Genomic DNA, 14,303 nt, shown 5'->3' on the forward strand with positions numbered 1-14,303 from the left:
ACCCTCAAAATTTTTTGGATTTGCTGTTGATAAACTTAGTTATTTAATTCTAAAATTAGCTAAAACGGTCGAAACAAGATCTAGTAAGTCGATGGTAGAACAAGCTTCCAAGCTGAATTAGAAGTAGTCCGAAACACGGTGAACGAAGGATTTCAAAGCACTGGTAACGATATCACTAACATCAACACCAAGCTTGAGACCACAACGCGACAATTATCGGAACTGATAGCCATGTTTCAAAATCAGAGAAGCCAGAAAACGCCTAGTTTGGACACTACAGTTGTTCCCTCCCCGCTGCTGAATAGATCGCTCTCGGAAAACCCCTTCTTAGACACAGAACAAAAACCGTCAACTAGTAGGGAACCGAAAAATTTCTTCGCCCCTGAAATAGAGGATATTCCATGCCTTGATCTGACCAAGGAATCCACGGAGTTTATTCTTTCAGAGGTGGAGATCCGCACCTTGAACATCATGGCAGAAACAGAAAAAATAAACTCATCAGAAGCTAAGCACTTCCTCAATGTCATATGTCTAGCGGAACGCATGCCAGGTAAACTTAAAGGGCGTGACCTATTCGAATTACCATCGTTAAAAATATACGTTAGAGAGATCTCCCGCTCATCAATGGAATACTTAAGGGATGTCACCGCAAAAGCCCAAACCTACGCAAAATTAGCCGCTTGGGGGTGAGACCAAATTAAGTATGAATCGCAAAAAAACTTATGCAAATTCGTCGGGTCATTCACCTTCGACGAAGACCCGGACTACCCTCCCCACATCAACCAAAAGGGACTATTAGCGATATGGGTCGGCTGTAAATATGGGTTAAATAAATATGAATCAGTACCTTCTATTGCCACAGACAGCCAAGTAGCATACACGATCATCAAGAAGGGCTGTTCCCGATCTCTGGCTTGTGAAGTCCTGGTCACAAAATTAATGCTATCCATCGGATTTCGCCAGTTCTTGCACTTGGCAAGGAACCTTACATGGATTGCCTCTGAGGAGAATCAGGGGGAGCACCCCAGCAGGGAATAGGTGCTAGACGAGGCGGCGAATAATATACTACACGATGTGGAGGTTTTGCCCCCAATCGATCAAGCATTACCGTAGATGAGGGCCTCCACACCTCACAGAGTGGAAGAGGAGCCCGACGTCCCGAACGTCTCGCCGCTAGAGGAGATGCTTATCGAATTCGATCCGGCGATTTTTGATGAAACGTTGGATCTCTCAGGGAAAGGACACCATGAGCGCAGGAGAGCTTTTAGACAACGAAGAACATGCCAGCCCTGAGGAACGTCCGCTCCCACCCCTACAATAACACCATATTACTAATATTATAAAACATAATGTTTGCCATATAATTATTAACCATATTTAACTAATAAATAAATCTTAACGACGATAATCTCTAAATAGAGTGGAGAGATATCGAAAGAAATCCTCATAAACTTCCAGTGATCGGGAAAACTTATTGAGGGCTCCCCCCTCTCACCCCTAAGGGAGAAATAAGGTTAGGCCTATAAATAGGCTGCGCAAAATTATTTTACTTTTTACCAAATTTTATAATTAAATATCTTGCGCAAATTACCCTTAGAGAGTACCCTCAAAAATTTTCCGATCCCCAGCGCCATGATTTTACAATTGTTAAAATATCGCTATTGTTGTTTACCTTTTTATATGTATTTTTAACAATGATAATTGTTTTTACATACTCGTTTTATGAATTTATAGATATATAACAAGTAATAAAGAGAATTAGAATGGCCTGGCACGGCCTCAGGGTCACCTTGTGTACTGAAGGGCCCTGCAAATTTTTTTTTTAATCAATATTTATATCATCTAAAAGGTGCTCAAATTTTTTTTATATTATATTTTGATTACTTTTCAGAGATTGTTTAGAAATATTGATTAAAAATATGATGATATATATTTTTTAAATTAATATTTATATAAAATAAATTATATATATATATATATATATATAATAAATTTAAATAAAAGAAATTATAAAATAAAATTTAACATGTCGTCATCCATTTCCTAAAAAATATTTGTCTTGCTTGTTTTATAATGAAATGAACTCTGGCATATTACTAAAAAAATTTAACAATAATATTTTAAAAAAGAAAAATATTACATCAAATGTGTCTAAAATTAGATATAGATACCTCTAAAATAGTATCGCTATACAGATACCTTTATAAGTTTATCCAGATACAGATGCCACATTTTTAAACTAGGCTTGCCAGGTCTTATCACATATCTAATTTCGGTGAAATTAAGCAAAATTTTAATATTGTTTTGACTCTAGACTCCTTAGATAAAATAATGCTTATGAATGTTTCGCAGACCTAAGGTATTTGTTTATATTTAATGATTTTTACCCGTATTATATTTTCTGCCTCGTGTTTTTTTTTCTTTGGGTTTTCTGAGACTTTTTTACCTGTGTTAGTTTTTCTTATTACGTTAATTAATATCATTTGATATAATAAATATTATATAATAAGCATTTAACAATAATTATTATTTTTATTTTTATTTTCATTTAAATTATGTTTTTAAATAAATCATAATTATTTTTTAAAAAATGATAATTATTTATTAATTAATTGCAAATGCAATATGTTACTTATCCGATGTGAATTTTAACAATAAGTAGTTATTTTTCAAAAGTATCGTTAACAACGCACACTAATTATAATATACTAAATAATTATTTGGCTCATAATTATTTAATTATATTTTATTTTCATATGTAATTATCAAATATTTTGTATAAAGTTTTATTTTTACAAATAAATTTATGCTTGTTATAGTTATACAATAGAAATTGAATTTGACAAAAGAGGGCAACAGCATGTAAAATATTAGATATTTTTAAAACTAATAACACTATAATTTATGGACAAAAAATCGATATCTCCAATGAAATTCCTTTATAACTATCTTCACCCTAAATATCAAAAAAAAAATATATTGTCCGGATTTATGTGAATATATTAAAAATATTTTTATTAAATGGTAATATTTTATAAAAAATGAAATTATATTTACTTATACACCTATAAATATTAGATCACATTAATGAATTATATATCGTAAAAATATGTGTAGGGTTAGAGAACCTAAAATTCTTAGAGAAAAAAATAGGAAGTTGTATACTCACTTTCTTGACAAGCGCAAATGTAAAAAGCATTTTTTTGCCAATTGCTAAATTCGCTCGTTTGCACAGTCTCACAATTATTTATAAAGCAAGTGGCGGGTGCTATTAAATATATAGAATACATAAATGGATAATTATACCTAAGGATTGGGCAATCGATATTTCGCTGATAACCACAGATGAAGAGTTGACATTTATTTTTACTTATTATTTATGGTAGACATATACATGTATAAATTTTTTTATTGTAAAAAAAAATTACCGAAATTACAAGCGCAAATCAAGAAACAACTAGTAATTTTGTTTAGTATTTTCTGTACCTCTAGCAGGTAACTACCACTTATATCACAGGTAGCAGAGCAATTGAAAGGACCACACAATGTATTCTCTAAATATATCGATTCAAAATAAATATTGAACTTTTTTTATATATATACTGACCATGATGTAATATAGTGAGCAAATTCGGTTGAGTCTTTTTTGTGGAACCTTAAAATAAATTTAAAAATCTTTTTTATCCTTACTTATGTTATTGGTTACTTGATGGATGCATTAATTTTTCACGAAAAGGTTCTGTGAATTATTAATTAAATGGAAATAATATATATGAATAAAAATAATAAAATATTCAATTCTATATTTTTTTCTGCAAACATCCCGTTAGTAAATTATTTCCGTTTGAGAATCATATTTGGATCCAAAAAAATCTTATTTTACAAAATATTGTACGGTTCTAATATTTTAATATATCTGACCCCTTTGAGAATCGTTGTAAACGGTTATACTTTTTACGTGCCACTTTTAGTTCTTCGATTTAAGAATCGAATAATTTATTAATTCTAACTGTATTCGGGGATATCGATTTGAATATATTATTCGTATATTATTTTTGATTTCATTCATATAGACATTATCTTAAACGGATGATGTTCAATTCAAATATTATTCTAATAATTAACTTTTAAGATTATGGTCCAACTGAAAAAATTGCCATAACACCAGCTGACCTTATTTAAATAATCTTCCATTTAGAATTGCATGATCTGTTAAATTTGACAGGTTATTAATAAAAATAATTAAATTTTAATATATCTTAACCATAACCAAGCAAAAGGGGGAGGGGATTAAATATTTTTTTTAGAATTATTCTAGGAGTTATTTTAAGATTTTAAGTTTCAGAAATTTATTAGGGATAGTGACTAAAATACTACAAATTATCTAATACGCAAATTGAATTATAAATTAATATAAATTAGTGCTGTGAAGTAACGTGTTGGAAGAAAAGGAACGCCATTCGTTACCTTTATCTAAAGGCAACTAGTAACGGTAACGCGTTTCTTTTTTTGAGTAACGATAACGCAAAACGTTACTTTACTCGTTACTTCATATTTTTTCTTAAAAAATATCAATAAAAAGAAAAACATATTTTATTGTATTATAAAATTACTTTTATTTATTTTTTAATTCTTAATATTAATAATTTAAGCCGAGTTTTAATTCATATCAACCACTTCTGTCCATTATAAAACTATTTCAATTACATTTTCTAAATGTAAGCTTTTGTGGAATAAACATGGGCAATCTTCTAACTGTGCAGCCATTTTTAAGGAAAATATGGGAAGATATTTGATTAAACCTGTTATAACAAGAGGGAATTCTTTCGATAACTCTGTAAAATTAATAAATAGTCTTATTAAGGTGAATTACCAAAAATTTGATGAATCTTGCGACAAATATGGATTACAGAGATTTTCAGATAACGACAAGTCGTTCATAGATGAATATTGTATGGTTAGTGTTAATTATAATATGATATATATTATTTTATAGGTTATGGAACCGATAGCTACGGCAGAGAGCGAAGAAAATATGCATTTGGGATATCTCGCTCCCACTATAACCATTTTAATATTAAAACTTAAAAAATTGGCTTTAAATAATTTTAAGTTTTGTAAGCCGCTTATTGATTCAATCCTGGAAAAGCCATAGATAAAAGGTATTCAGTTCAAATATTGCTTATAATTTATATTTTGACTATCATATTTTCAATAGATTCAAACATATCTATGATGATGAATATATATTATCGGCAATAATTCACCCACTATTTAAATTGGATTGGCCCTGGATAAAATTAGAGGTCAATAAAGGAAGAATGCTGGAACTTATTTCCAGTTTGAGAAAATATATTGATAAAGAAAGAACAAGCTTGATTCCTTTATCCAACACACACACTAGAATATTTTCAGATAAAGATAAATTTTTTTTGATGAGGAAATGAATGATATCTGTGAAGATGATCTTTCAAGCTTTTTTCAAAATAAAGATATTTCCTTATCCCCGAATTGAAATTTTTGTTTATTAAATATAACACCACTCTCCCATCCTCTGCGCCAATTGAACGTATGTTTAGCACGGCGAAAGCTGTGTTGAGTACTAAGCGCTCATGTTTTTCTGATCAAAATTTTGAAAATCAATTGTTAAAAATAAATAAAAAATTGTTACATAAAGATGTTATCTTATAATATATTATTTTTGTATAATTTTATTCATAATTATATATGAAAATTTTATTATAAAAAGATCTTATTTTATATGTTCTTTTTGTATAGTTTTATTTTATTATATATTATCGGAAAAAAATAAATATTCTTTTGCATTATAAATAACATTTAATTTTTTTAAGTAACGAGTAGCCCGTTACTTTTTTGAAAAGTCGGCAACGCGCGTTCCTTTTGTAAAATGGTAACGAGTAAGGGTAACGCGTTCCATTTTTCAGATGTAACGAGTAACGGTAATGCGTATCTTTTTTGTAGTAACGTTTACAGCACTAATATAAATAAATTGCCCCCAAATTATAATATAAAAATAAATTGAAATCCATACATAAGCGTAACCAAGGGAAGGGGCATTTCCCCCATCCTCCTTTGGAAATTTGCCTTCGTAAATATCATTTTAAGCTAATAAAGATCCCTCCTTCCCCAAAAATGTATGAAATTACAAGATATCATTATAAATAATAATTTGAAAGAAATATAAGTAAAGGTTAATTTTAAAATAATAATTACAATTAAAAAATTTTGGAAAATAAAAAAGCGAAAAACAAAATTATTTAAAAAAAATATACCATACCCAAAGGCTTGCAATAAAATTTTTCGCTTCTCAAAGAAAGAAATTAACCTAATAGTGACCCCCCCCCCCCCCATTTAGCATATATCATTTATAAAAAATTAATGCCATTATTTATCTGTTTAAAAAAATAAGAAATTTGCGATTTAAATAATTAAACTAGAAAATCACTTCCCATTCTACTTTTACTTACATAATGTTAAATCATAGAATAAAAATAATTAAAAGCAAAGCGTAATACCTTTCACAATAGTGGTAGAAATTAAAATAGTTACAAACTACAAAATGCATATGAAATATATTCGAATAATTTTTTTACTATCCAGAAAATATTCATGAATTTTAGAATAAAATTTTATAAATCTAAAATTATTCGAATTAATCGTATCCTTTTTTTTAAAAATACTATTTGAGAGCACTATCCGTTTCATAATCAGCGTCGACGGGGAGGGGAAGGGGGCTTAAGAATTTGCATATCATTTTAAGCTAATAAAAATGAATCCCCATACTTGGCCTTTACTAAGTGGATAAATAGCCTTCCAATTAAATTTATGAAAGCTTTTCTTGAATTTAAAAAATTATTAGCTATTGATTTGAACGGGTAATATAAAAAGAATGAATGACTTTTATAAAATAAAGTATTTCTAATTTTTAACTTAATTTATATATTTCACGTAATATTTAATATCATATTTGTTTATATATTATTTATAAATATTATTATAAATAAAATGAAATCATATTATTTTGCTTATACGTTAAAACCGTTTAAATGCTAAGTGTTGGAGGGAAAAAATTAGATGTTTCTGGCGTTTATGGGCATTTCGCAATCTCAAATTATTCATAAGGTTTATCGTATATTTTAAAAAAATTCAATTTGCAACATATCTTTGACTGAGGATTAGAATGTTCCATATCATTTTTCTAACTTTACAGGAGAGAATTGTTAAAAATTTACGTGTAGTATCTTCATTATGGAAAGATATTATAGATTCTTTTTAAGATTAAGTTTTACTATAGTGGGCAAATTACAAAGATCAAACTAATATATTGCTAAAAAAAATTATTATTTTTTTATCAGAATAGTGATATTTCAGCGTTGCTAAGAGTCTGTAACTTTTTCTGTTTTTATTAAGATGATTTTGCTCGTATTATTATTTAAGATATTTTAAGACAAAGTCATCTATATAAATCACATGACTTGATTTTTGGAATTGTGATTATTTTAAGGATATGGAACATTACATTAATATTTTATTTTAAAAATTGGGCATAAGAATTACAATGTAAATAGAAATAATTTCGAAACTAATTTTTCCCTTTTTTATTGCTGATATAAAATAATTCAACACTGAAGAGTAGATTTATCGAAAATCACATTTCACAAAAAATATTGTAAATAATTTGGTTGATTTCATTTATTTAATAGATCTTCCAGCTGTTCATAAGCGTAACCAGGTGCTAGGGGGGGGGCACTATTAAGTGGGTTTTCCCCAAATATTTTATGAGAGGTCTTTAGGCCTTTGTCTATGTTGGATTGAAAAATAATTCTGGGTTTTCACTTTTAAAAATGCTATTTTTCTAAAAATTTAAATTAGTAGTTATTAAAATTTAAACTTTTATGATTTTTATCAAATTCTTGTTCATAGTGATATATTGTATACATTTTTGGGGGGAGAGGGAGGTAGTGTTGATAAACGGCTCGTTTTGAGCCGATTTTTTAAAACGGCTAACTCAATATTGTAGCCATAAAAATATTGCCTAGGCCTCGAGATTTCGATTATGTATGTCTAGACCTTTGTTCCTTCTATGAGCAAAATCTTCAGGCTTGCGTAATATTTTTCTGTATGAAATATTGAGTTAGCTAGGGGGATTTTTTTTATTAGAATGATATTTACACAGAAAAATTTCCGAAGAGGAGGCATCTGGCTACACCTATGCAACTGTTAAACATTATAAATAAAAATGATTCATAAAAATCATAAATTTATTTCTATCAAGTTATTCTGTAATAATCACATTGTCCCATCCTCTAAATTCCCATAACAACTTAAGTCATCGTCAAGTATGAAATAAGACATGAATTAAAATCATCCGAAATTTTTTTCCCTCTTTCAATGACAAAAATTTTGAAATTTGCTTTTTGAGTTTTAGAATAGATGAAGAAATACCCGAAAAACATTGTAAATTATAAGACTTATTGGAGATTCGAAAAATGTGAAAACGGAAAACTTTACATTCAGGAATATTAAAAGTATGGGGTTATAAACTCTCATTATAACGATTAGTATAGTCAATGTGCATTAGAGATCTGCAAAGTTAAGCCCGGCCCGTACCCAGCCCGAGTCCGGCTCGGGTCTAATTCTATTTAAAATAATAGGGTTCGGGCCGGGCCTGATATTATTAAAAAAAATTCGGGCCGGGTCGGGTCGGATCTTGGAATTTTTTTAAAATATATCTTAATTTATCAATTTTATATTGAATTTTTTATGTAAAATAAAAATATTTGATTTTATTTATTGAAACTAAACGACATATAACATATCTCTTTAATTATGTGTAATTATAAAAATTAATTTCTATATTTAAATAAATTCGGCCGGGCCGGTAATTTTTTTTAAAAAAAATTTGGGTTCGGGTTCGGGCCGGGCCCGGCTGGCAAAACTTTTTTAAAAAAATTTCGGGCCGGGCCGGGCTTGAAAAATTACCGATGCAGATCACTAATGTGCATAATTCGTATATTGTATAAAATATATTTAATATTAATTATTGTTTCTTTACTTGATAATTCCTTATCGGTTGGTTTGATTGAAATATTTATAGATGATGTAATGTCTTTAGTAATATCTATAATAAATTGATTTTGCTTAAAAATTATTTTTTTCCCTACCTAATATCCCTTCCTATCCCAGTAAAAATTGAAAATCACAATAGTTTGGATTTTTTCTGTTTGTGTTTTTTAAATTTTAATGAAAAAAATTATTCACATAGATATAATAACATCATTTTTCCCTCATCATAAAATCAGTGTTGTGATGATTTAATGAAACATATTGACGATTAAATTAAAACCCATCCATATAAAATTATAATCTTTGCAAAAATAATTAAAATAACAAAAGGAATAATAAAATAAATTTCAATAATGCTTAGTTTGTCCATATTTTAAATATTTTTGCAAAAAATATAATTTTATATGGATGGGTTTTAATTTAATCGTCAATATGTTTCATTAAATCATCAAAACACTGTAAACATAATTTTTTAATATGCCCCTCCCCGTATTTATCTCTTTATATCTCATTAAAATAGGGATTACTATTGAAAATAAAACTCCGTTAAATAAATTCAATTATTGACTAAATAGACTTGAAGACAAAGAGCATAGTTGAAAATGTTTTTTATTTTATGAAATAAATTACTTTGTATTTTTATCTGGGCTGAAAAAAGAAATAAACATGTTAATTTTTTAATAAATTTAATAATTTGAAAAAAAGTTTTGGAAGCACTATTATGAATGTAATAATAAAAAAATATATTTAGATGTTTTGTGGCTCTTTAAATATCTGATGGATATCCGTAAAAAGACATCTTCACTTTCATTAAAATTAATTTTATAAAATAAGATAGGAAAAAAGAATAATATAATAGTATATCATTTTAAATAAGAATTAGATTAATTTTATTTTTTAAATGTTAATAATCAAGGATTATAAATTAAGTTATACATCTCAAGTAAGACTTTGAATATCATGATTCTCCTATTAAAATTGATTTTCGGATAAGAAATGGAGTTATAGATAATTATATATGAGAAATTCATAATTATTAATAGCTTCAAACAACTGAAATCCAATTTAGGTTTATCAATAATATTGTTGAAATTAAGATAATTCTTGTTTTTCCAGTAATTTAAAGAATAAATTAAATAATGGGTGTGATATATTCTAACTTTGCTAAATATAAAGAGCATTTAGTATTTTGATTAAATATATTGGACACGATCTGTAATCACGATCTTACAACGAAATTTTAAAAAGAAATCTAAAGACAAAATATATATAAATAATTCTGATGTTTTAGATAGGAAAATAAAATTTACTATGAAGAATAGAGTCTCTTTCAAGATATCAGAAATTAGAAACTTTGTAAAATAAAAACTAAAATCCTATAAGGCTTCCTATCAAAAGATATTTTATTGTGAATATTCTTTTAAATATAGAATATAATTTTAGTAAATATGTCATCGATATAAAATAGTTCACAAAGATATATGTTAAACATTGTAAATAATTTTTGTATGCGAAATTTTAAAAAACGTTAAAAGAGGGAAAACGTTATGAGATGATTATAATGGTATCTATAATAACTCTTTTTTTAAATTATCCAACTACAAAATTTAACATATTGTTATCAATTTTTTTAGAATTTCACCTTTTATTATGACTTGAGTGGATGAAGCAATACTTGAAGCTTTAGTTTTGGGTTCAATGCTTATACTTTCTTTAGAATGCAAAAAAAAATGGAAGTTATTAATTGAACTTTAAAATGTATATAAAATAAATTTGATACCGTTTATTTTTAGGGAAATTATTTTTGGTAATAACTTTTCAAGAATCTCTTTCTCTATTAATAAACTCGCCAAAATGCTATTGTTAAGAGATAACAATTGTTTAATGGCATTAGTACTGACACTAGTGCTTGACATGATGGATGAAATATTCTCTAAAAGATAAACAGGGGGAAAATAACGTATAGCTATATAACAGTGCGAATATTTTATATAAAATTAGTCATTTATGTTATATACTTAAATTTACTGATGGGAATGATGTTTGAGACCTGTTGAGGGTATTTCTGGAATCGCAATCACACACAAATATGCAACGATTCTTTCTGCAATTTAGCATGCATGATGATATCAGGCAACCTTTGTGTTCTAAAATAAATATAAAGCAAAAATTAGAAAAAAATACAAAATATAATTAATAACTAATAGATATAATACCTATAATATCCGATTGATTTAAAAATGTCGAAAGAGTTGAATGATCTGCTATTGTTAAGTCTGTAGATTTTAAATTTTGTTATAATATAATATTAATAACTATATTTAAGATGTGGTTTTATTAGTGGTGTAAACGAACGCATTCAAAATGAACGCGTTAGTGAACGAAGTTCGTTTTTTTGGGAAAAATGATGAACGGCGTTCCTTTTATTTTTGACCTTTGAACGTGAAAGCGTTCCTTTTTTATGACGAACGCGTTCGAATTTAATGTTCGTTCAATTTTAAAAATACTTTTTATTTTTATTTATTTGAAAAATTTAATATTTCCGAATTTTTTTAAAAAAAGTATTATTTATATTTTTTAATCGGCTGCGTATTTCCTTCTCACATTTCAATTTTTAAACACATAGTTTATTAATTTGAATATTATTGTTTATATTTTAATTTAATAGATTAGCATAAGCATGGATATTATTATTTAATCCTCATAATCTGATTCTGAAAATCCAATATCAGATGAATTATCATTACTATGGCCAAATATGATAAATGTTTTACATTAACATCCTATATCGAAGGAACTAATCCAATGCTTACCAAATGTAAAATGTGGCCAAAAAGTATTATATTGTCAAAATCTTCAGGTTCCAATTTAAAACGACATTTGATTTTAATACTAATTATTTGATTTTATATGATATAACTAAGTTAAATCATTAAATTGAAGAAATAATGCATTTGGGATATTTGACCCCAACAATAACGATAGTTATTTTAAAATTAAAAAAATTAGTGGCCTCAAATATGGTCAACCATTGATAGACGCCGTATTAAATGGGATTAATAAAAGGCATTAAACCTATCACTCTCAATACATATATTTTATTTTTTTAAAGATTTGAACATATATATAAGGATCAATATATTCTTTCTGCAATTATACATCCAGCATTCAAACTTCAATGGCCATGGATAAAACTTCCACAGAACGAACCTATTAATAATAAACTTATAGCGTTATTGAAAAAAATGCTTTGAAAACCCTAGAGAATTGTTAATTTCGAGATATCCTTTTTTTTGTCAAGAGTAGAGAATAGATTGGAGGAGGATAACTTATCTCAGTTTTTTGCAAATAACAAAACAATATGTTTTTAATTAATTCTCCACGTTAAAAGATCTGTTTATTAAGTATAATACAGCAATTCCCTCATCTGCCCCTGTAGAGAGCGTTTTTAGTATGGCTAATGCCGTATTAACTGCCAAGTGTTCCTGTCGATCAGATAAATATTTTGAAAACAATTGTTATTAAAATTTAATATATTATATTATATTATATTATATTATATTATAATTATATTATATTATATTATATTATATTATATTATATTATAATTATATTATATTATATTATATTATATTATATTATATTATATTATATTATATTATATTATATTATATTATATTATATTATATTATATTATATTATATTATATTATATTATATTATATTATATTATATTATATTATATTATATTATATTATATTATATTATATTATATTATATTATATTATATTATATTATATTATATTATATTATATTATATTATATTATATTATATTATATTATATTATATTATATTATATTATATTATATTATATTATATTATATTATATTATATTATATTATATTATATTATATTATATTATATTATATTATATTATATTATATTATATTATATTATATTATATTATATTATATTATATTATATTATATTATATTATATTATATTATATTATATTTATATTATATTAAATAAAACTATGTTATTTTTTAACATGGCTAAAATATATTGTATTAAAAAATATAAGTTTATTTATATTAAATTAAATTAAAAAAAAATTCATCATATAATTTTGAAGTTTAATGAACGTTAACGCGTTCCTTTTTTTTAAACATAAACTTGAACGTGAACGCGTTCGATTTTTTTAAATTTTAAAGTTTTATGAACGTGAACGCGTTCCTTTTTTTTAAACATAAACTTGAACGTGAACGCGTTCGATTTTTTTAAATTTTAAAGTTTTATGAACGTGAACGCGTTCCTTTTTTTTAAACATAAACTTGAACGTGAACGCGTTCGATTTTTTTAGAAATGTTTACAGCACTAGATTTTATTATTAAATACTTACAAATTATAATTTATATGTCAAGCTTTTTTAAAATCTAATTTATTTATTAAGAATATGCTTAACTGAGGATACCCATCAAGACGGAAGAGCCCTAAAGACAAAAGAAAAATTGTATAAGTGGGAATGGGGCCAATAAGATTCCTTAGCGGAATGATTATTGTTAAACACCTCTGGATAGAAGATGTTTTAATTAGAATTTATTAAATACGGTAAAAGATTCCAAGGAGAAAAATGAAAAAATCTTAAGTTGCATTACTGTGAGGTTCATCATCTTTATTTAAATGATAGAATATATTAAATTATACTTTTATTAAAAAGAATTTGGATATATTGTCCTTTAAAATAAAGGATATAATTAATGATTTTCTTTATGATTTAAAACTCCTAATTCTAAGTGCGTGGGAACTTTCTTTTTGACCAAATATTTTCTCTTTGCTTAAATCTTTTTTTGTTTTTTTTATTGTTTTCTTATTTACCTTTATTTGCAACATTCTATATTTCTCGGGAGCCGGCTTTCAAAAAACAATCTTACAAAAATTAATCTGCATTTTTTTAAAATTCATCAACTTCTTATATCAATCTCATGCTCATACGCGATGTTATGGTAGATTTTTAGTAGAATAAGTTTTTAAAAATAAATAAGAGCTCCCGATTACGCTAAAATGTTGATATATCAACCCCCTCTCCCAAGAATTAATTATTGATCCATAAAGATTCTATATTTTATCACTTAGCAATTAAGTGTATGATACAAAAAAATAATAGTGGTGAAAAAATAAACGAAAAAAATAAATTTTATTATGATTGATAAAAC

General features: G+C 26.3%; 1 long non-coding RNA gene across 1 annotated transcript; it reads right to left on the minus strand.

Annotated features, from left to right (window-relative positions):
* Positions 1 to 3,204: 3,204 nt before the first annotated feature.
* LOC135923253 (uncharacterized) lies at positions 3,205 to 3,555 on the minus strand. The gene is made up of 3 exons (XR_010571159.1): positions 3,429 to 3,555; positions 3,307 to 3,369; positions 3,205 to 3,268 (listed from the first exon to the last, which is right to left on the minus strand). It is a non-coding gene; the product is annotated as an uncharacterized LOC135923253 (long non-coding RNA).
* Between the last annotated feature and the right edge of the window lie 10,748 nt (positions 3,556 to 14,303).

The sequence above is a fragment of the Gordionus sp. m RMFG-2023 genome, chromosome 2, assembly GCF_954871325.1.
Source record: "Gordionus sp. m RMFG-2023 chromosome 2, tfGorSpeb1-WG-v2, whole genome shotgun sequence".
Lineage (NCBI taxonomy): Eukaryota > Metazoa > Nematomorpha > Gordioida > Chordodea > Parachordodidae > Gordionus > Gordionus sp. m RMFG-2023.